The sequence below is a fragment of the Bombina bombina genome, chromosome 11 (assembly GCF_027579735.1).
Source record: "Bombina bombina isolate aBomBom1 chromosome 11, aBomBom1.pri, whole genome shotgun sequence".
In the NCBI taxonomy this organism is placed as follows: domain Eukaryota; kingdom Metazoa; phylum Chordata; class Amphibia; order Anura; family Bombinatoridae; genus Bombina; species Bombina bombina.
Window position 1 is genome coordinate 74616189 of NC_069509.1, and position 16858 is coordinate 74633046.

At 42.2% G+C, this 16858-nt stretch overlaps 1 protein-coding gene across 3 annotated transcripts in view; it reads right to left on the reverse strand.

Annotated features, from left to right (window-relative positions):
• Nucleotides 1-16858, reverse strand: part of PRPSAP2 (phosphoribosyl pyrophosphate synthetase associated protein 2) — a 131841-nt gene that overhangs the window by 54929 nt on the left and 60054 nt on the right. The window lies entirely within an intron of this gene.

Genomic DNA, 16858 nt, shown 5'->3' on the forward strand with positions numbered 1-16858 from the left:
TCTCAGATCTTTTGACAGACTTGCAATTCAGGCAATTAGTGCCGACTCTTAAATAACTCGCGTGCGTGAACACAATGCTATCTATATGAAACACATGAACTTATGCCCTCTAGCTGTGAAAAACTGTCAAATGCATTCAGATAAGAGTCAGCTTACAAATGAGCATATGAGCCTACCTGGGTTTTGCTTTCATCTAAGAATACCAAGAGAACAAAGCAAAATTTGATAATAAAAATAAATTAGAAAGTTATTTTCTTTTAAACATCTGAATCATGAAAGTTTAATTTGGACTTTACCATACCTTTAAACCAAAAAAATTATTTATTTATTTTTTTTTAACAATTTTTTATTGAGGTTTTCAACTCAAAATAATATACAGAGTTTGCCCATCAGCGATAAATATATCAGAGTATTACATACAGTAACGTAACATGTAGGTCATCCTATAAAACAAAACAATGGGTACAATTCCATCTCTCCAGTCTGTGCTAATAATAGAGTATTGAAGTAGAGAGAGTTAATATTTTCCCTCTAGGGGTATAAAGTAGCATGTCTGGGTTGTATGCGTTTGTACGAGGGAGGGCAGCTATGAAATATAAGTATGTGTAAATGGCATCGCACACCATGTCCTGATGATGCGAAAGATAAGCTATGGGCTATATGAAATGTAACTTCAGTTATTTGTAATATTAAATGGAAAATGATCCCAACATCTATAGGAAAAATATTTTATATCGTTCTATGCCAGTGATATTAAGATGTGGGGGAATTAGCTGTTGTGATGACCATATCTAGGCCATAGAGTGTAGAGAAAAGAAGGAAAGTCAGCGTGCAAGAGCCGCTCGTATTATAGGGGAAAGTAGAGAGAGAAGGGGGGCGGAGCTATCTGCAATAAGATAGTAGAGTATCCGGGGGAGAGGGTATATAATATGGGTAGAGGGGTAGCAATTTCTGTTAGTAGGTATCTGAGGTTGAGAAGAAAAACATAATTTATGCTTACCTGATAAATTAATTTCTCTTGTGGTGTATCCAGTCCACGGATCATCCATTACTTGTGGGATAATCTCCTTCCCAACAGGAAGTTGCAAGAGGATCACCCACAGCAGAGCTGCTATATAGCTCCTCCCCTAACTGCCATATCCAGTCATTCGACCGAAACTAGCCGAGAAAGGAGAAACCATAGGGTGCAGTGGTGACTGTAGTTTAAAATTTAGACCTGCCTTAAAAGGACAGGGCGGGCCGTGGACTGGATACACCACAAGAGAAATAAATTTATCAGGTAAGCATAAATTATGTTTTCTCTTGTTAGGTGTATCCAGTCCACGGATCATCCATTACTTGTGGGATACCAATACCAAAGCTAAAGTACACTGATGAAGGGTGGACAAGGCAGGTACTTAAACGGAGGGGACCACTGCCTGTAGAACCTCTCTCCCAAAAATAGCCTCCGAAGAAGCAAAAGTATCAAATTTGTAAAATTTTGAAAAGGTATGAAGCGAAGACCAAGTTGCCGCTTTGCAAATCTGTTCAACAGAAGCCTCATTTTTAAAGGCCCAGGTGGAAGCCACAGCTCTAGTAGAATGAGCTGTAATCCTTTCAGGGGGCTGCTGTCCAGCAGTCTCATAGGCTAAGCGTATTACGCTCCGAAGCCAAAAAAAGAGGTTGCCGAAGCCTTTTGACCTCTCCTCTGTCCAGAGTAAACAACAAACAGGGAAGATGTTTGACGAAAATCTTTACTCGCTTGTAAGTAAAACTTTAAAGCACGGACTACGTCCAAATTATGTAAAAGACGTTCCTTCTTTGAAGAAGGATTAGGACACAATGATGGAACAACAATCTCTTGATTGATATTCTTGTTGGAAACTACCTTAGGTAAAAACCCAGGTTTTGTACGCAGAACTACTTTATCTGTATGGAAAATCAGATAAGGAGAATCACATTGTAAAGCTGATAACTCAGACTATACGAGCCGAGGAAATAGCCATCAAAAACATAACTTTCCAAGATAAAAGTTTGATATCAATGGAATGAAGGGGTTCAAACGGAACTCCTTGAAGAACCTTAAGAACCAAGTTTAAGCTCCATGGAGGAGCAACAGGTTTAAACACAGGCTTAATTCTAACCAAAGCCTGACAAAATGCCTGGACGTCTGGAACCTCTGCCAGACGCTTGTGCAAAAGGATAGACAGAGCAGAAATCTGTCCCTTTAAAGAACTAGCTGATAATCCTTTATCCAAACCCTCTTGGAGAAAGGACAATATCCTAGGAATCCTAACCTTACTCCATGAGTAATTCTTGGATTCACACCAATGAAGATATTTGCGCCATATCTTATGGTAGATTTTCCTGGTTACAGGCTTTCGTGCCTGTATTAAAGGTATCAATGACTGACTCGGAGAAGTCACGCCTTGATAAAATCAAGAGTTCAATCTCCAGGCAGTCAGTCTCAGAGAAATTAGATTTGGATGATTGAAAGGACCTTGTAGTAGAAGGTCTTGTCTCAGAGGCAGAGGCCAAGGTGGAAAGGATGACATGTCCACCAGGTCTGCATACCAGGTCCTGCGTGGCCACGCAGGCGCGATCAAGATCACCGATGCTCTCTCCTGTTTGATTTTGGCAATCAGTCGAGGGAGCAGAGGAAACGGTGGAAACACATAAGCCAGGTTGAAGAACCACAGTGCTGCTAGAGCATCTATCAGCGTCGCTTCTGGGTCCCTGGACCTGGATCCGTAACAAGGAAGCTTGGCGTTCTGGCGAGACGCCATGAGATCCAATTCTGGTGTGCCCCAACGATGAACCAATTGAGCAAACACCTCCGGATGGAGTTCCCACTCCCCCGGATGAAAAGTCTGACGACTTAGAAAATCCGCCTCCCAGTTCTCTACACCTGGGATATGGATCGCTGATAGATGGCAAGAGTGAGTCTCTGCCCAGCGAATTATCTTGGAGACTTCTAACATCGCTAGGGAGCTCCTGGTCCCCCCTTGATGGTTGATGTAAGCCACAGTCGTGATGTTGTCCGACTGAAATCTGATGAACCTCAGGGTTGCTAACTGAGGCCAAGCTAGAAGAGCATTGAATATTGCTCTTAACTCCAGAATATTTATTGGGAGGAGTTTCTCCTCCTGAGTCCACGATCCCTGAGCCTTCAGGGAATTCCAGACTGCACCCCAACCTAGAAGGCTGGCATCTGTTGTTACAATTGTCCAATCTGGCCTGCGAAAGGTCAAACCTTTGGACAGATGGACCAGAGATAGCCACCAGAGAAGAGAATCTCTGGTCTCTTGATCCAGATTTAGCAGAGGGGACAAATCTGTGTAATCCCCATTCCACTGACTGAGCATGCATAATTGCAGCGGTCTGAGATGTAGGTGCGCAAATGGCACTATGTCCATCGCTGCTACCATTAAGCCGATAACTTCCATGCACTGAGCCACCGAAGGGCGCGGAATGTAGTGAAGAACACGGCAGGAATTTAGAAGCTTTGATAACCTGGACTCCGTCAGGTAAATTTTCATTTCTACAGAATCTATCAGAGTTCCTAGGAAGGAAACCCTTGTGAGGGGTGATAGAGAACTCTTTCCCTCGTTCACTTTCCACCCATGCGACCTCAGAAATGCCAACACTATGTCCGTATGAGATTTGGCAATTTGGAAGTTTGACGCCTGTATCAGGATGTCGTCTAGATAAGGGGCCACTGCTATGCCCCGTGGTCTTAGGACCGCCAGAAGAGACCCCAGAACCTTTGCAAAAATTCTTGGGGCTGTAGCTAACCCGAAGGGAAGAGCCACAAACTGGTAATGCCTGTCTAGAAAGGCAAACCTTAGGAACCGATGAAACTATATTTTACCACTTTCCTCTTACTACCTCCAGCTATGTTGAGAGCTTGCAAGAGAATGACTGGATATGGCAGTTAGGGGAGGAGCTATATAGCAGCTCTGCTGTGGGTGATCCTCTTGCAACTTCCTGTTGGGAAGGAGAATATCCCACAAGTAATGGATGATCCGTGGACTGGATACACCACAAGAGAAAAGTATTTGTAGTTTAATCTAGTGTCATACTTTGTAATACCTAGATGAACATAGAGTTGGGGCAGATGAGATTTGGCACTTAGAAAGGGACTCCAGAACGAATCATCTGCATGTTGTTGGAGGAGTAGTTTAGCTAAGTGAGTATAGCTGTGTATAGGGAAGGAGGTGAACAAAACTAAGTAGGCCTTTCAACTCAGGCAAAGAGAGGTACATAATTAGGGTGAGCATACTCAATTAACCCCTTAATGACCACAATATACCCTGTATGTCACTGGTCGTTAAGGGTTTTTTCAGGACATAATAGCACAAGTCTAGCAAGAAGATGCTATTAATGCCCTCCCTCCAGCAGGCTTTGTGGAATAGAGCAGCCTCAACACTGGTGGCAAGACCGCGCTATAAAACAATCAAGTCCCAAAAAACGGCCAGTGACATACAGGGTACGTCGCTGGTCCTTAAGGGGTTAACAAGAAATATTAGACTAAGGCTAGATGTAATAAGCATAGGAGGTTTATTAGGTTCGTGAGGTAGAGTATGATTAGATTGCAGAGTAGGGTGCTATGAGACCCGCATGACTCCTATATCTCTCGAAGTTGGCTTGCGTAAAATAGGAGTCAGTGGGGGCATTGTATGGTATTAACACAAAAGACATCACATCTTGGACCTCCAGGTGAGACCTACATATAGGCAAATTATAATGATGTGTCATACTATCTGGCCCATTGAATAACACAAGAGTGTAAGGATGTAATGCACTTTAGTGGAGTAGGCTATGGATAGTGATTAAGTGTATTATTACTATTAAGTATATATCTGCAAAGGATGCCTTATCCATGACTGAAAACCTAAAGGGGTCGCTTAGAAATTTGTTGGGGGGGCTGGAAGGGTAGTCTGTGTTTTCTACCTCTCCCCTCGTATCAACGAATGAATACTTATGATATATACTCAAAGGTCTGGATAGTTTGTAGGCAGAGAAACAAGACTGAGGACATATCAACAGATAGCAAAAGAAATTGTGATAGCGTTTAAGGGACACATTGCAATCTGGACATAGCTATGGAAAAATTTGGGTTAAAGCTGTTTTAGAGATATACAGGTAGTACCGATCTAATAATAGCTAGCCCTTGAGTTACACAGCTATGTGACTGCTTAGATAAGGAAAGCTGCAAATCCAAAGTAGACATACTCAGGTGATTAATAACATTAATTCTAGCTAGGGTAAAAAGCTGCAATAGGTTAAGGTGCTGTTGCGTATTATAAAACATGCGAACTGTGTCATAGGGAACAAGGCTGTATTATTAAGTTAAGGAACCAAGCCCAAAGGCATAAAGGCTCTCCAGTTAATAGGCATATCACAGACAACAACATTAATGACCAGTTTATACCTCACCCTACTACCTGTTATACATAGCTAAATAATATTAAATGATAGTAATAAATAAGCTAAGACTATCAAAGTGAAACTCTAGCTTTCAGTATGCGAGGGCAAAACTATAGTAAAAAAAAGCCATAACAGAAGCTGTCCCATAATCGCCGTACAGTTCATAACCGGAAATTCCCATGCGTTCAGAGTAAGTGAGTGAGTTGAATAGTTAGATGGCTGTAGTCGATGTCCTGCAAGATCGTGAAGTGTCTCTAGAAAATCAGAAAACATCGTCATGTGCAGAGGCACTTCTGAGGACATCCCACTACATACTGTGTTATCCATCATAATATGAAAGCGGCATGGAAACGACATATTTGTCGATAAAAGTCCTGAACGGTATAAACCACGTATAGCCTAACCAACTCCAGTCTGTATGACACACACTCCAGGATATTTTCTGTCGAAGGAGCAAATCAGTTTGCCGATTATAGAAATGTTGAGCCTCTTGATTGCCTGATCGTACCTGCTGTCTGATGGTGCCAGAGTTGAAAGATCTCCCATAGAGGGCCTATCATGTTGCACCAACATATGGGGGAACCAAGTGTTGTATGATGTGTCTCCTGTAGGACCCTCCACCCTCGGGATTAAGGGCTCACTTTTAAGCTGGGAAGTCGATTGGGGCGGGAGCGCGTCAGAGAATAGGGGATAAAAAATACATTGAAGGTTTTGGATAGGTGTGACATTTTTAACTGTCTCAGAGCTTTCAGTGACATATACAGAAAGATCTTCTCTTAACCCCAAACGATCCCTTGTATCATGATCTCCCTCCAGCAGATGCTCAGCGTATGGGCCATCAGACCCCGTAAGAGAAAATAAAGAACCCTTAGGGATGTTACTGCACTCATCAAATCCATTCTGGGCTGTATTGGCGGTAGTTCTTATTACCTGGATAAGATCATCATGCTGGTAATCCATCTTCGCCAGTAACTTTCTTAGTATGCTGTTAGCATAATCCTCCATATTGAGAGGGGGTGTCTTAACATACACAACACAGCTCATTAGACACAAAACAAGGAGTTTAAGTTCTTATGAATCTTATAAGAGGCGTTTGGATTGTTTTATCGCTGTAAATAATATCTCTTAGTAGTAATTCACTTTCTTCTGCTCTATTATGTCCTCTGACTGGTAGTGCTCAATAGGTTATAATGTATGTGTCTGGAGTGATAAGCCACACTACACGAGGGTTTCAAAAAGCAGAGAGCAAACTGACAGCTGACAACTTTTCATATATTTTAGACCAAGGTTATATGACCAGAATGATTATGTATTTAAGCCCAACTATATTTTAAATACAAGTTGATGTTTAGGAAACACACATCCGGACAGTGTGCTGCTGCCTCTGTCCCCAGCAATATCACATTTCAAGCGTAGCATAAGTGAAAAAAGCTATGCGTTCTTTGCATTTATTTAGTTGGAACCAGTGATAACTTCAGTTAGGAAAGTTCAACTTGAGAGGAGTTTCTTCGCCATTATAGGTTGTGCAATGTACTAGTAAAGTGTGTCACGCAATCAAAGTCCTCTTTTTAGCTGACCAAATAAGTCTTATAAAGTGTGATGGGGTGAAATAGAGGTAAGGAGATTGGGTTCTATTAGCCGTTATGGTTCAGTACTCACTGTTCAAACTATGTCCCATGCAGTGTAATGGTGGCTCTGCATACTGGTTTTGAGACTCTGACTGTGCGACACTGGACTACACCGTCTCTCACCTCAGATGGAGCCCTTGTGGCTCAACAGTCTTTGTCCTACTCCAGTTGCCTAGTTAATGCCGGTGAGCCAGGTATAGCTGCAATTGTAAGTGCCTGTTTATCTGAGGTCCGGAGTCCCTCAGCCTTCTGCTCGCTTATAACTCTTGCTCTATCCCTGTGACCTCCTTATTGTTAACAAAGTATTCCGTTTTCTTTGTATTTGTTAATCCCCTCCGTAGCATGTATCGCGGGTTTGGGAGGTCTGCGTGATTACTGAGCAGCCCCGACCTCATCCGTCATTACAGTTCTGTCATGTCACGCCATGCGGCTTGGCTCAGTGCGAGTTAGGTCTGGGTTCCATGTTGTGTCCTGCAGACTAAGTTACCGGCACCCGATAGAGCTCTGAGCCCTCTCATTTAGGTCAGGAGGGTTAGATGTGTATGTGCACTGCTGTTAGGTCCGCTTTTCAGTCTGGATTCCCCTGAAATCCAAGCCTTGCAGTGTGACTGTATACGGAGCTCTAGAGATATGCGGCCATGTTGGTTTCCGGCCAGCTCCGCCCCAAAAAACCCACATTTTATTTTTCATGATTCAGATAGAGAATGCAATTTCAAGCAACTTTCTAATTTACTCCCATTATCAAATTTTCTTCGCTCTCTTGCTATCTTTATTTGAAAAAGAAGGCATCTAAGCTAAGGAGCCAGACAATTTTTGGTTCAGACCCTGGACAGCAGTTTAATGGTGGTTGACATTTAGCACCCAATCACCAAGAACAACCCAGGTTGTGAACTAAAAATGGGCCGGCATCTAAACTTACATTCTTGCTTTTCAAATAAAGATAGCAAGAGAACAAAGAAAATTTGATAATAGGAGTAAATTGGAAAGTTGTTTAAAATTGTATGCTTTCTAAATCAATGTCTATGTCTAGTCTTATTACTTTACTGTTCCTATAAGGGGATTTCTGTGGTTAAACAGTACTGGAAGCAAAAAGCATAAGATTGTTTATCTAATTTGCATATATTACCCAGAGTTCTCTGGTGCATTAATAAAAATTTATACACAACACTTCTGGAAAATAATCAAAGCAGGGACTCTTGCCTAAATGTGCCAATTGGATACACAATAATTTTCAATCTATGTGTTTAACCCTCACAAAGTGATTTAATAAAGTCTACACTGAAGCAGCAAGATACTTAGGCTCCTAAACTGAACATTAGCCAGTGAGCTCCTTAAAAAGGGACACTGAACACATTTTTTTTTCTTTTGTGATTCAGATAGAGCATACAATTTTAAGCAACTTTCTCATTTACTCCTATTATCATTTTTTCTTCGTTCTCTTGCAATATCTATTTTAAAAGCATGAATGTAAAACTTAGGAGCCGGACCATTTTTGGTTCAGACCTGGGTTACGCTTGCTTATTAAGCAACGGAAACGGATGATACCTGGTGCAAGGAATGGACGACCGCAATCGTTAACAATAAAGTCTGCTTTTACTTGCATAAGCCTTTACAACCTTACAGGGTACTTTTCAAGCTCAGGAGGGAGCTAAAAACTAACAAAACATCCGACGCGTATCCTGCCCGTAGGCACTTCGTCAGGGACCTGACAAAGTGCCTACGGCCAGGAAACGCGTCGGACATTTTGTTTGTTTCTTTTACTTGCATAACGATTGCGGTGGTCCATTCCTTGAACCAGGTATCATCGGTTTCCGTTGCTTATTGCTCTTTTTTCCGGCGAGATAGGGTAGTGTCTCCTTACCTGTCAGCAAGGCGTCTCTGATCAAATCTGTGAAGCGGTGTCGACACAACAAGGTAACTTTACTTTGTATCCGTGCTTGAATTATGGAAACATTACGCCAATAGCGCATATAATCACTGCATAGATTGAATGAGACTATAAAATACAACACACATGTTGCATTTATTTACAGTGGGCATCTGTTCGGAAGACATAGCCGATTTGTCCATATCAATACAGTGTCACTGCAACAGCGTATCAACCCCACACTTTCACATACAGGCTGCAAAATCTGTTTATATTACGCTTGCTTATTGGTCGGCTAAATGTAGCCACCAAATAAGCAAGTGCTATCCAGGGTGCAGAAACTAAAATGGGCCGCTCCTAAGCTTTACATTCCTGCTTTTTAAATAAAGATAGCAAGAGAACAAAGAAAAATTGATAATTGGAGTAAATGAGAAAGTTGCTTAAAATTGCTGCTCAGTCTCAATCATGAAAGAAAGAAAAATAAAAAATTTATGCTTACCTGATAAATTACTTTCTCCAACGGTGTGTCCGGTCCACGGCGTCATCTTTACTTGTGGGATATCTCTTCCCCAACAGGAAATGGCAAAGAGTCCCAGCAAAGCTGGCCATATAGTCCCTCCTAGGCTCCGCCCACCCCAGTCATTCGACCGACAGACAGGAGGAAATATATATAGGAGAAACCATATGGTACCGTGGTGACTGTAGTTAGAGAAAATAATTCATCAGACCTGATTAAAAAAACAGGGCGGGCCGTGGACCGGACACACCGTTGGAGAAAGTAATTTATCAGGTAAGCATAAATTCTGTTTTCTCCAACATTGGTGTGTCCGGTCCACGGCGTCATCCTTACTTGTGGGAACCAATACCAAAGCTTTAGGACACGGATGAAGGGAGGGAGCAAATCAGGTTACCTAAACGGAAGGCACCACAGCTTGCAAAACCTTTCTCCCAAAAATAGCCTCCGAAGAAGCAAAAGTATCAAATTTGTAAAATTTGGCAAAAGTGTGCAGTGAAGACCAAGTCGCTGCCTTACATATCTGGTCAACAGAAGCCTCGTTCTTGAAGGCCCATGTGGAAGCCACAGCCCTAGTGGAGTGAGCTGTGATTCTTTCAGGAGGCTGCCGTCCGGCAGTCTCATAAGCCAATCGGATGATGCTTTTAAGCCAAAAGGAAAGAGGTAGAAGTCGCTTTTTGACCTCTCCTTTTACCAGAATAAACAACAAACAAGGAAGATGTTTGTCTGAAATCTTTTGTAGCCTCTAAATAGAATTTTAGAGCACGGACTACGTCCAAATTGTGTAACAAACGTTCCTTCTTTGAAACTGGATTCGGACATAAAGAAGGTACAACTATCTCCTGGTTAATATTTTTGTTAGAAACAACCTTAGGAAGAAAACCAGGCTTAGTACGCAAAACCACCTTATCTGCATGGAACACCAGATAGGGCGGAGAACACTGCAGAGCAGATAACTCTGAAACTCTTCTAGCAGAAGAAATAGCAACCAAAAACAAAACTTTCCAAGATAGTAACTTAATATCTATGGAATGTAAAGGTTCAAACGGAACCCCTTGAAGAACTGAAAGAACTAGATTTAGACTCCAGGGAGTAGTCAAAGGTCTGTAAACAGGCTTGATCCTAACCAGAGCCTGAACAAATGCTTGAACATCTGGCACAGCTGCCAGTCTTTTGTGTAGTAAGACAGATAAAGCAGAGATCTGTCCCTTTAGAGAACTTGCAGATAATCCTTTCTCCAAACCTTCTTGTAGAAAGGAGAGAATCTTAGGAATTTTTATCTTATTCCATGGGAATCCTTTGGATTCACACCAACAGATATATCTTTTCCATATCTTATGGTAAATCTTTTTAGTTACCGGTTTTCTGGCCTGAACCAGAGTATCTATCACTGAATCTGAAAACCCACGCTTTGATAGAATCAAGCGTTAAATCTCCAAGCCGTCAGCTGGAGGTAGACCAGATTTGGATGTTCGAATGGACCCTGAACAAGAAGGTCCTGTCTCAAAGGTAGCTTCCATGGTGGAACCGATGACATATTCACCAGGTCTGCATACCAAGTCCTGCGTGGCCACGCAGGAGCTATCAAGATCACTGAGGCCCTCTCCTGATTGATCCTGGCTACCAGCCTGGGAATGAGAGGAAACGGTGGAAATACATAAGCTAGGTTGAAGGTCCAAGGTGCTACTAGTGCATCTACTAGAGTCGCCTTGGGATCCCTGGATCTGGACCCGTAGCAAGGAACCTTGAAGTTCTGACAAGACGCCATCAGATCCATGTCTGGAATGCCCCATAATTGAGTTATTTGGGCAAAGATCTCCGGATGGAGTTCCCACTCCCCCGGATGGAATGTCTGACGACTCAGAAAATCCGCCTCCCAGTTTTCCACACCTGGGATGTGGATCGCAGACAGGTGGCAGGAGTGATCCTCCGCCCATTGAATTATTTTGGTCACTTCTTTCATCGCCAGGGAACTCCTTGTTCCCCCCTGATGATTGATATAAGCAACGGTCGTCATGTTGTCTGATTGGAACCTTATGAATCTGGCCTTTGCTAGTTGAGGCCAAGCCCTCAGAGCATTGAATATCGCTCTCAGTTCCAGAATGTTTATCGGGAGAAGAGACTCTTCCCGAGACCATAGACCCTGAGCTTTCAGGGATTCCCAGACCGCGCCCCAGCCCACTAGACTGGCGTCGGTCGTGACAATGACCCACTCTGGTCTGCGGAAGCTCATTCCCTGGGACAGATGGTCCAGGGTCAGCCACCAACGGAGTGAATCTCTGGTCTTCTGATCTACTTGAATCATTGGAGACAAGTCTGTATAGTCCCCATTCCACTGTTTGAGCATGCACAGTTGTAATGGTCTTAGATGAATTTGTGCAAAAGGAACTATGTCCATTGCTGCAACCATCAACCCTACTACTTCCATGCACTGAGCTATGGAAGGACGAGGAACAGAATGAAGAACTTGACAAGTGCTTAGAAGTTTTGACTTTCTGACCTCTGTCAGAAAAATCCTCATTTCTAAGGAATCTATTATTGTTCCCAAGAAGGGAACTCTTGTCGACGGAGACAGAGAACTTTTTTCTATGTTCACCTTCCATCCGTGTGATCTGAGAAAGGCCAGAACGATGTCTGTATGAGCCTTTGCTTTTGACAGGGACGACGCTTGTATTAGAATGTCGTCCAAGTAAGGTACTACTGCAATGCCCCTCGGTCTTAGAACCACTAGAAGGGACCCTAGTACCTTTGTGAAAATCCTTGGAGCAGTGGCTAACCCGAATGGGAGGGCCACAAACTGGTAATGCTTGTCCAGAAAAGCGAACCTTAGGAACTGATGATGTTCTTTGTGGATAGGAATATGTAGGTACGCATCCTTTAGATCCACGGTAGTCATAAATTGACTTTCCTGGATAGTGGGTAGAATCGTTCGAATGGTTTCCATCTTGAACGATGGTACCCTGAGAAATTTGCTTAGGATCTTCAAATCCAAAATTGGTTTGAAAGTTCCCTCTTTTTTGGGAACTACGAACAGATTGGAATAAAATCCCATTCCTTGTTCCTTTATTGGAACTGGGTGTATCACTCCCATCTTTAACAGGTCTTCTACACAATGTAAGAATGCCTGTCTCTTTATTTGGTTTGAGGATAAGTGAGACATGTGGAACCTTCCCCTTGGGGGTAGTTCCCTGAATTCCAGGAGATAACCCTGAGAAACTATTTCTAGCGCCCAGGGATCCTGAACATCTCTTGCCCAAGCCTGAGCAAAGAGAGAGAGAGTCTGCCCCCCACTAGATCTGGTCCCGGATCGGGGGCTACTCCTTCATGCTGTTTTGTTAGCAGCGGCAGGCTTCTTGGCCTGCTTACCCTTGTTCCAGCCTTGCTTCGGTTTCCAGGCTGGTTTGGGTTGTGAGGCATTACCCTCTTGCTTAGAGGATGCAGAATTAGAGGCCGGTCCGTTCCTGAAATTGCGAAAGGAACGAAAATTAGACTTATTTTTGGCCTTGAAAGGCCTATCTTGTGGAAGGGGGTGGCCCTTTCCCCCAGTGATGTCTGAAATAATCTCTTTCAATTCTGGTCCAAATAGAGTTTTACCTTTGAAAGGGATGTTAAGCAATTTTGTCTTGGATGACACATCCGCTGACCAAGACTTTAGCCAAAGCGCTCTGAGCGCCACGATAGCAAACCCTGAATTTTTTGCCGCTAATCTAGCTAATTGCAAAGCAGCATCTAAAATAAAAGTTAGCCAACTTAAGTGCGTGAACTCTGTCCATAACCTCCTCATATGGAGTCTCTCTACTAAGCGAGTTTTCTAGTTCCTCGAACCAGAACCACGCTGCTGTAGTGACAGGAACAATGCACGAAATGGGTTGTAGAAGGTAACCTTGCTGTACAAAAATCTTTTTAAGCAAACCCTCCAATTTTTTATCCATAGGATCTTTGAAAGCACAACTATCTTCGATAGGAATAGTAGTGCGTTTGTTTAGAGTAGAAACTGCCCCCTCGACCTTAGGGACTGTCTGCCATAAGTCCTTTCTGGGGTCGACCATAGGAAATAATTTCTTAAATATAGGGGGGAAAACAAAAAGGTATGCCGGGCTTTTCCCACTCCTTATTTACTATGTCCGCCACCCGCTTGGGTATAGGAAAAGCGTCGGGGTGCACCGGAACCTCTAGGAACTTGTCCATCTTGCATAATTTCTCTGGAATGACCAAGTTGTCACAATCATCCAGAGTAGATAATACCTCCTTAAGCAGTGCGCGGAGATGTTCTAATTTAAATTTAAATGTCACAACATCAGGTTCAGCTTGTTGAGAAATTTTTCCTGAATCTGAAATGTCTCCATCTGACAAAACCTCCCTCATGGCCCCTTCAGATTGGTGTGAGGGTATGACAGAACAATTATCATCAGCGCCCTCCTGCTCTTCAGTGTTTAAAACAGAGCAATCACGCTTTCTCTGATAAGTAGGCATTTTGGATAAAATATTTGCTATGGAGTTATCCATTACAGCCGTTAATTGTTGCATGGTAATAAGTATTGGCGCACTAGATGTACTAGGGGCCTCCTGTGTGGGCAAAACTGGTGTAGACACAGTAGGAGATGATGTAGTATCATGTTTACTCCCCTCATCTGAGGAATCATCTTGGGCAATTTCATTATCTGTGGCATTACTGTCCTTACTTTGTTTGGACGCTATGGCACAATTATCACATAAATTTAAATGGGGAGACACATTGGCTTTCATACATATAGAACATAGCTTATCCGAAGGCACAGACATGTTAAACAGGCTTAAACTTGTCAACAAAGCACAAAAAAACGTTTTAAAACAAAACCGTTACTGTCTCTTTAAATTTTAAACAGAAAACACTTTATTACTGAATATGTGAAAAAGTATGAAGGAATTGTTCAAAAATTACCAAAATTTCACCACAGTGTCTTAAAGCATTAAGAGTATTGCACACCAAATTTCAGAGCTTTAACCCTTAAAATAACGGAACCGTTTACAAATTTAACCCCTATATAATCCCAGCTATAGCCTTTGCTGAGACCCAACCAAGCCCAGAGGGGAATACGATACCAATTGACGCCTTCTAGAAGCTTTTCCAGCAAATTTCAGATCCTCACACATGCATCTGCATGCCCTGCTCTCAAAAAACAACTGCGCAGTAATGGCGCGAAAATGAGGCTCAGTCTACAACTAGGAAGGCCCCCTGACTGGAAAAGGTGTCTAACATAGTGCCTGACGTTAAAAAACGTTCCCCAAGTTTATAAGTGTGAATTACCAGCATAAACATGTATAAAATGCCCAAATAAAGCAATCGATTATGCCCATAAAAGTGTCTACCAGTTTTATAGCCCATATTAAGCCCTTTATTCTGTTTGAGACTAAGAAAATGGCTTACCGGTCCCCATGAGGGGAAATGACAGCCTTCCAGCATTACATGGTCTTGTTAGAAATATGGCTAGTCATACCTTAAGCAGAAAAGTCTGCTAACTGTTTCCCCCAAATGAAGTTACTTCATCACAACAGTCCTATGTGGAAACAGCAATCGATTTTAGTTACTGTCTGCTAAAATCATCTTACTCTCACAAACAGAAATCATCATCCTTTTCTGTTTCAGAGTAAATAGTACATACCAGCACTATTTTAAAATAACAAACACTTGATAGAAGAATAAAAACTACATTTAAACACCAAAAAACTCTTAACCATCTCCGTGGAGATGTTGCCTGTGCAACGGCAAAGAGAATGACTGGGGTGGGCGGAGCCTAGGAGGGACTATATGGCCAGCTTTGCTGGGACTCTGCCATTTCCTGTTGGGGAAGAGATATCCCACAAGTAAGGATGACGCCGTGGACCGGACACACCAATGTTGGAGAAATGTGGGTTTAGTATCCCTTTAAACTCATTTAACAGCTGGCCATGGATTGACAATAGCATGCATGGGTGAGATGTCCAACATCACAAAACGGAGTCTGCTCACTACAGCAGAATTTTTCACAAACCAAGGTCACAGTAAAATAACAAGCAACTTACATCATCACAAAAAAGAGGTAGCTTTACAGTAAGAACAGATTAATAATTGTAGGTGATGGCCGCAGGTGAAGTTAAATTAATTATGCATTCAGCTTAGGAGCCAAATCTTCTATTTGGTTATGTGCTATTAACATTAACACAAACTGGTAGAAAATGTCTGTGTAATGCTAGTGTTTAAGACTTGTACATTATTTGGAAACCATTGAAACCTAGGTGCACACACACAAGTTAAATATATAGTACTTTGTTAAACAAACCTAAAAACATACTTATCGTTAAAAAAAAATAAAAGGGGAAAAATGTCAAACTCATTAACTTAAAGGGATAGGAAAATCGCAATTAAACTTGCATGATTGACATAGAGAATGTAATTTTAAGACACTTTAGAATTAACCTCTATCAAATTTGCTTTGTTCTATTGGTATTCTTTGCTGGAAAAGGAATATGTACATATCCTACACTAGTGGAAGCTAGCTGGTGATTGGTGCCTGCACACATTTGTCTCTTGTGATTGGCTGACTAGATGTGTTCAGATAGCTATAAGTAGTGCATTGCTGCTCCTTCAGCAAAGGATACAAAGCGAATGAAGCAAATTGAATAATAGAAGCAAATTGGAAAATTGTATGTTCTACCTGAATCCTAAAAGAAAAAAAAAAAATTAGGTTCCATGTCCCTTTAACCCCCTAACGACCAAGGACGTTTTAGGCACGTACTACAAAAAGTGTCAGTTAAGGACCAAGGACGTGCCTGACACGTCCTCTGGGGTTTCAAGCGGTGGAAGGGATTGTGATCGCTTCCAGCCGCTTTCAAGGTATTGCAGTGATGCCTCAAGGCAATACCCTTTTGTTACCCACCAATGCAGAGAGAGTCACTCTGGTGCCCTCTCTGCATCGGCCAGCGATGGTGCAGATCGTTGATGGGTGGAAGTCATATAGCAGGGAGGCAGCCCATAGCTGGTCGGTTCCGGAGTCCCTCAAGTGCACACAATTGTGCGGGAGCGAGCGTGCACTACATTTATATTGAAATGTATGGGAAGGAGGGAAGCTACACTACAGAACAATTCTTTTTGAGATAAAACAAATAAAAAAACTGGGTATTGGAAGACCGCTGCCAGCAAGATGGCGGCATATAGGTAGAGGGGGGAGGGGTGTCAGGGGCTAAGGGGGGATCCAACATTGCAGAATAAATATATATATATATATATATATATATATATATATATATATATATATATATATATATATATATATATATATATATATATATATATATATATATATATATATAGGCTTTTATTTTAGTACTGGCAGACTTTCTGCTACTACTTAAGATGGCGGTTACAATAGTGAGGTGGGGAGGGAAGAGAGCTGTTTGAGAGGGGTCAGGAAGGGATCAGGG